The following is a 7,659-nucleotide window of genomic DNA, read 5'->3' as shown; positions in this document are numbered from 1 at the left end:
TCATAAGCATGACAGAAAAAATTTCGTTCAGCCTAAAATGTCATGGATGTGTTTTTTTGTAGTGATCAGCTCCTCGAATCACACACAGGCTACACAAATCGACCTCGTCCACGTACCCCCGTAGCCCAAATAGGGATACGGGCTCCTTGCCTGCCCTCTTTGGATGGGACACTACGTCCCTAGGGTGCATAATTTCATGCTCAGGATTCCTGGGGCCGCCAAGGAACCAAAATTCATTAAAGCGCCGGAAAGGCTCGACCGAGGACCGACGTGGCTTCGAGCCCTCACACCGGCAGGTATCTGTCAAAGAGCCGACCAGCATGACCTCATCAATGTGGCCTAAACCACACAACAGACTCCTATACAACCTCCTAACAGGGGCTCGGCCAATAAACAACTGAAACGTATAAAGGGACGAGAATGCACCAAGTCCTACTCAATTCCTGCCGATCATGGCGACAAGCTGGTAAACAGCTCAGAAATGCATACGTGCGGCAGGACACGGCCCAGGCTCCTAAATCCCGAATATACACCTTGTTTTTCTTCCTTCCTCATTAATTCTCTTATGTTGTATTCTTTTACTTTCTGTCATAGTAGCTAGGCATGTAACAGCTTGAGGTGATAAAATAAAGACATCATGCCCTCTAAAGGTATTGCCTACATTCCTGTTCAAGCACTGCTATTGCACTACAAGAATCTCTATCAAGATACAACTGTTAAGGGGCCGCATTCCCCTGCCTTACAAGTCCGAAGTATTCGACATCTCAGATTTAGGCTTTATATGCATCAGTTTCGAACCTAGATTTTGGTCAATAGTTTGGTTGCCCGGCTCCTAAGTGTACCCCTTATGTTCCCGATGAATTTGGCTAAGGGTGTAACGGGAGAACCACCGCGATTGTGCCTCTAGGTTAATCGGCAGAGCGCCTCAGTGGAGAAGCCAAAAACTAACTATCTAGGTTGGCGCAAACTGGTCGGCGATCCGCAGACCGCGTTAAGCAACGTGACGATAGAGATAACCTGTGTTAAACGAAGGGCTTTACTTTCTAGCCAAAGTGCGCCATGGCCTAGACCTCCGCTTGCCAAGCCGACCACTTCCCATACCGAGGCTGGTCATCAGCCTCCACAATCAAACTCCTAAGACTAAGTGAAAGTTATCAAGCCACTATAGTCTGATTGCCTGGTTCCTATGAGCAGAGACCGCCTCCGGGTACCGAGACGTCAACCAAGGGTCCAAACTACATTTCGGAACACCCTTTGTATATTCTACACCGGGGAAGAAGCCGACGACTGGCCACTTTTAGTTTAAAACGGTCGCACTGGAGGTAAAATAAAAAAAGTACATACGTATGAAGGAATTTATAGCCATATTCATTCCATCAGCCGTTAAGTTTTGTACATTTCATAACTTCGGCATCCCGAAGTGCTACCTAGTAATATAAAGTGTCCTTTGGACACATGGCCTCGGTAATCCGAGCTCCCTCCTCCACCTTGGGATAAATTGCTCCATGGTGAGAGGCTTGTCTGTAGGAGGACCAATGGCGATCGTCACCGCCTTGACCTTCCGAAAGTGCGTCTTCACGCAGGCGTACGCCCTCCTTGCTCCTTCAAAGCACGCGGTCCTCCTCTAGCTATCGGCGTGCGAGACAACCCCTCATAAGCGCATCAAGTGGACGAAGAGGCTGGTTGGAAGGGCTTCGGTAGGCCATAGCACAACGCAGAGGTCTTGAAGCGCTGGTCATGCCATATGGAGTAGCTCCGCTAGCTGCTTCATTCGATGATTCAACAACTGTGATGACGGAGACCCCGGGAACTGCCCCCAGAAGGCCTTCTCCACCTCGTGACCCACCAACTGGTCAAAATGGGCAACGGCATACGCCATGCTCTGTGGGAGATCCGTTAAGGCTTCTGCGGAATGCCATAGCTAGATGAGCTCGATACACCCCTTGCTACCAAACACAAACTTTAGTAATTATTGCTTACCCAAGGCGATTTGCTCCAACTGTTCAAGCACCTCACGGTCAGCCCGGGTCGTCGTCTTGAGCTCGACATGGGCAAGTTGGAGCTTTTCAAGCTCCTCCTTCATTTGCTGCCCCTCCGCCTAAAGCTTGTCGCATGCCTTGAACACGCCCTTTAGAGTCTCCTCTACCTCCTAGACCCACGCCTGATCCTTATCACCGGCAACCTTCTCGGTGGCTCGGGCCTTCTCCGCCTTCGCAGCCGCAGCCTCATGCTGCTTCACCTCTGGTTGAGCTTTTTTGAGATCGTCCTTGGGCGTCTCAAGCTCGGCTAACGCTATTGTCATTAAAATAGTTTGGCCTTAGTTTTGTGCCTAGAACAGATCTATCACAACTTTTTCATGCAAAATATCACACAAGTTCAAATTGCTTACCTCAAGACTTCTTGAACCTCTGGTTCACCAGGTTGAGGTCCTCCTAGGACCTCTCAAGCTTCTGGTTCATCTCCGCAATTTCCTCAGAGATGGAGTCTAGAACCAAGGTCGAAACCTGCCAGCAATAATTCCAGGCGGGGGTGGCAGGACAACCTCGGACCCGGGCACCGATGTGCCGGCCCGAGTGGTCTCCACCTGCGGTGGCGGAGCTGAAGCAGATATCGGTTGGGCCGATGACTAGCACATTCCCTCTTCGACGACCTCGGGGTGCTTCTCCCCCGGGCCTTTTTTGGTCAAGGCGTCGACCTTAGCCATGATGGCCAACTCTTCAGCCCCTGCCGTGTTGGCTTGGGGGTAGAGTGGATGTCGCCTTTCCCAGCCTGTCATGAGCTGGTGGAGGAACGACGAGCTCTAGAGTCTCGCTGGCGGACAACAGCCCGCCCGAGGAACTGCTAGGGAGCACCCTTGGCACATTGCGCAAATGAGACGCTTTATGAGTTCACCATTATTAAAAGGACTTGTCAAGAAAATGGGATATAAAGAAAACGACTTACCCTTGGGGCGCCGATTTCTTCCTGCCCCCCCATAGCAAGGGGGTCTTCCTATGATTTGTTAGAGAGCTTGGCTCTCTCTGATGACTTGCCGGCAGCCCTAGCCGAGGTCCTCCTCGGCCTCTTTGAGCCCGTGGGCTGCATGACGGCTTCGGCATCTCCCGATGCTGCCCATTTCCACTTAGGGGGAGGGTTCTCTTTCTCCATGTCCTCCTCTTTGTCATCCTCGTGGATGGAGGAGGCGTGTCTCCTCGGACCGAGTGACCGAGGTCTCTTGGCCCTGAGCACTCGCCTTGTCCTTTAGGGACTTCATCCCTTTGGGGGACACCATGTGTGGCTCCTTGGTGAGGACCGCCGTGAGCAGGGGAGTTATTGGCACCTCTGGTATTGGGGCTGGGCATCGCGCCTTCTGTGCCCATGCCATCCACTTCAGCAGACATTAAGCATAAGAAATTCATTAGAATCTACCCGTCAGTGCAAAAGACAAGAATTTGGATTTGTGTGCTAGAACACTTACTGGGGGGGGGGGGATCGTGGTCGTCCTCGAAGCCGAGGTCCTTCCCCTACGTGGGGATCTTGTTCTTGGCCAGCTTTAGGAGTCGCGTCCACATGGCTGCCAAGGTGGAGCAGAAGAAGGCGAGGGGCCATGTCCTCGGGCTTTTGCACCCACATCAGGGTAGCCCAAAGCTGGAGCGGGAGCATGCGGCAGTTGAGCATGACATTGACGACGTCGGCGAGCTGGAGATTCTTCATGGTGAACCACCATCTGATCCTCTTAATCATGGCCTCCACCTCCTCTGGGTTCCCCCAGGCGACATCCTTTTCCTTCCAGTTCCCGAGCTTCCTCGGAGGCCCGGCCGAAAAAGCAAGGACCTCGCCTGGCCAGGGGCGAGTGGTTCGGTCATGTAGAACCACTCTCGATGCCACTCATTCACCATTTCGTTGAAGGTGCCCTTGAACCATTCGACCCCACCCCCCAGTTCTTGCTGATCATGCCCCCTCCGCACTTCTCGAGGTCGGTGCCACTAGACTTCAGCTTGATCCCGAAGACTTTCCGCCACAGGCCGAAGTGTAGCTCACAGTGGAGGAAGGCCTCACAGACCATGATAAAGGAGGTGAGGTGGAGAATGGAATTCAGGGCCATATGGTGGAAATGGAGCCCGTAAGAGAACATTACCTCATGCATGAAAGGATGCAGCGGGAACCCTAGCCCTCGAATAAGGTGGGGGATGAAGACTACCAACTCCCCTACATTGGGAGCAAGCACTTGCTCGCCAGCGGCTGGAGCTCGGGCGGCGATATCAGTGGACAGATACCCCGCGCTGCGTAGCTCTAGGATGGTGCCATCCATCACGATGGAACCACCCTAGTGCCCCTTGAGGGTGTCGGCCATGGCTGGTGGAAAAGGTTAGACTGGCTAAAGGGAATGGGTGTGGGATCGGATCTGGGTGCTGGAGCTAGACAAAGTAGTAGATGGGAGAATGGGAGCGTAGTAGCTTGCGTTGTCCTCCCTTTTGCTCTTATAGGCCAATGAAAGCCCAAGAGTCCCTCTTACTATGTCGATAAACACGCCACTCCCACCAAAGATGTCATTAAGCATATGGGGTGAAACAAAATCTTGATGATATCCCTGACAAAACAAGCGCGATTTCCACCTTGATGGTACGTGCCAGTAAAATGGCTGCCACCGGCCACAATTTGAGGGAAGTAGTAACTTCTTGACATGTTGTGGGGTGAGCCGCTTCGATAAAGTTATCAAGCTAAGTGGAACTGTTAACACCTAGATGGCTGGGCCTTCGAGGCTAAGTTATCCGATCTCTTTGGGCAGAGGGTACAAGTTCGGTTGAGCCTCGGCTGGCAGTGCTCCTTTGAAGGATTGGTCCAAGGATTATAAGGTGGAACTCGTTTGTCGAGCCAAGGACTCCGGATCTGAGGTTGTTATTGTCAGGAAGGTGTTCCTCGGCATAGAAGACCAGGTAGGGGGCTACTGATGGTGTCTTGGATAAGGGGGTACTAACCTAGTTAGCCCATGCTCCTCGGTCTTGGCCGATGGGCCCTCGCTCATACTCAAGATGGACTACGGAGGCTGTATGCAGGAGGCGTGATCAAGAATACCTCCACCGAAGACTTGACATATACTCCAAGAGCTCTCCTGCTGCATTGCTCCTAGATACCGACCTTGTAACCCTAGATACACTCCCTAGCGTGTATATAGGCCATAGGGTTTAGCCCGTAGAGAGTTCATCAATGCAATATCATTCACCTGGGTAAACATTATCTCCTTCGTTCCTATTACCCTTGATCCAAGATCCACAGCTCAGGACCCCCTACCCCATGGTCTGCCGGTTTTGACACTGACAAGTATGAACTTGAGCGCTCGAGCATTTCTGAATCATTAGGATGATCAAATCAAAGTGATCACCATACGTACCACCATCATGAATAAGAAGAGTGGTGGCATCTTGTGTGATCATGATACAAGGTTTTTTAGAGGGGCATTCTGCCGGCTATGTTGGCAAAAACGTTGGTACCAAGGGCGGGGGACGAAGAGAACCATTTTCCTGCTTGTTGAAACAAGGTGGACCAATAAGCAAAGTTCTTGTCCACCAGAGGTTATAGGAATGTTAACCACAATAGTAACATGGTCTTGCTGACAGAGTTGTACACCAAGATGTTTACATAAGTAGATAATTAGTACTGCTTAGATCATATAAATTACAAGAAAGGTTAAACAAACCAATGGAAGGGAAATATGATTATCCACAATGATTATCCACAAATTTAGGAGTATAACCTTCCAAGAATAAGCGGAGCATGATATACATGGCAGGACAACAAGTGCATAACTCTTTAGATAAAAGGGCAAGGAGAACAATGATGTTTACCCACACAACGGTGTTTGGACAATTGATCAAGGAAAATTTAGCATGGCGCTTCCAATGTTCTAGTTGATTTTCGGAGTACCACACTGATGTTTCGAGGTAGCAATAATATGGTGTTTCAAGTGAGGGTTGGTTCCAAAGATCACAAGTAATACATATGGAAAAATATCAAGAATAGCAAGGAACTCAAGGTATAACCCAAAACATGACCAAGTATGGATTGGCAGGAATTCAAGGATGTTGTCGATGATAACACAAATCATCGAGGTGCAAGGATGGTATTTCTCATCATGAATGCCATTGACATCTCGGAAGAAGTCAAAATATTGACGATGATCATGACACAATTTATTGAGAGGTTTTGTGAAGATGTAATCGGTCAGCGACGACATCAAGCACAAGGAATGGTGAGGCGAAAGGTTATTTGGGACCACAGATAAGATGCCACCGTTTCTTTTATAACCGGAGAACCGTAACTCCGATTGGATTGAAATTTGAACATGATTTTTATCCGGATATTAGCTTTATTGCGGCGAAAGAAGGGCAACAACCGCCTTACGGGTGTCCACGAGGGTCAGGGGCGCCCCCCCTGCCTCGTGGCCCCCTCAGGCACCGTATCGTGTTGATTCCACTTCCCAAAATTCATAAATATTCCAAAAAAATCTCCATCATTTTTTATCCTGTTTGGACTCCATTTGATATGGGTTTTCTGCGACACAAAAAACATGCAACAAACAGGAACTAGCACTGGGCACTGGATCAATATGTTAGCCCCAAAATAGTATAAAAAGTTGCCAAAAGTATATGAAAGTTGTAGAATATTGGCATGGAACAATAAAAAATTATAGATACGACGGAGACGTATCAAGACTGCGTACTTGGCGCAACCACTTTGCCACGAACACTTGCAGGGTCATGCTTCTACTTGGAACGCCTTTCAGAGCGAGGTAGGGAGTTGACTTCTTTACCATTACTTGAGTCCTCGCTCTCCTCCTTGTCTTCTTCATTCGATTGCCAATCACCACTGTCGCCTCCGCTCGCCTCTCCCTCCTGGTCTTGCTCTCCGTTGGGCATCGAGTACATCTCCCTGTAAATCTGCAAGGCAAAGAGTCAATCAAATATCAGTCAGTTTTGAGAAAAATTACATATCAGAACCAAAAGATACTCGGAAGTAGAGGTCAGACCTTGTCTGGTTTGCTGGTGTTGTCGAGTGGAGGAATTCTCCTAGACCCTTTAGGGTTGTCCTTGTTGCCAGTGATACCCTGCAATCACTGCGCCACCGTCTCCTCAGCAACTTCCTCCGGGTGGACCCGAGTGGTGTCATCAATACCTGAATACATCCACATAGGATGATCACGAGCTAGGAGTGGTTGGATGCGTCGACTGAGAAACACCTCTAGCAAGTCCATGCCGGTCACACCATCGCGGACAAGTTGGACTACCCGCTCGACCAACATATTCACCTCCACTTTCTCAGCTGGAGTCACTTTCAAGGAAGAGGGTTTCTCAACTCGCTCCATGGTAAAGGGAGGAAGGCTAGTCAACTGACTAGGGGTCGGTTGGTCCTTACAATAAAACCAGGTCGATTGATACCCTCTAACTGATTCAGGAAGAGTCATAGGGGGGAAAGTGCTTTTACCTCTCATTTGGATTCCTAGACCTCCACACATTTGGATCACATACGTCCTCTCATCACTCGGAATGGCCTTTTTCACGGACTGGGAACGGCAAGTGAAAATGTGTTTGAAGAGACCTCAGGGCGGTCGACAGCCCAGAAAGTTCTCACACATGGACATGAATGCAGCGAGATAGGTGATGGTGTTGGGGGAAAAGTGAT

The sequence above is a fragment of the Triticum urartu genome, chromosome 6A, assembly GCF_056163025.1.
Source record: "Triticum urartu cultivar PI428250 chromosome 6A, HENAU_Tu73, whole genome shotgun sequence".
Taxonomy (NCBI): domain Eukaryota; kingdom Viridiplantae; phylum Streptophyta; class Magnoliopsida; order Poales; family Poaceae; genus Triticum; species Triticum urartu.
This window is presented reverse-complemented; position numbering follows the sequence as displayed.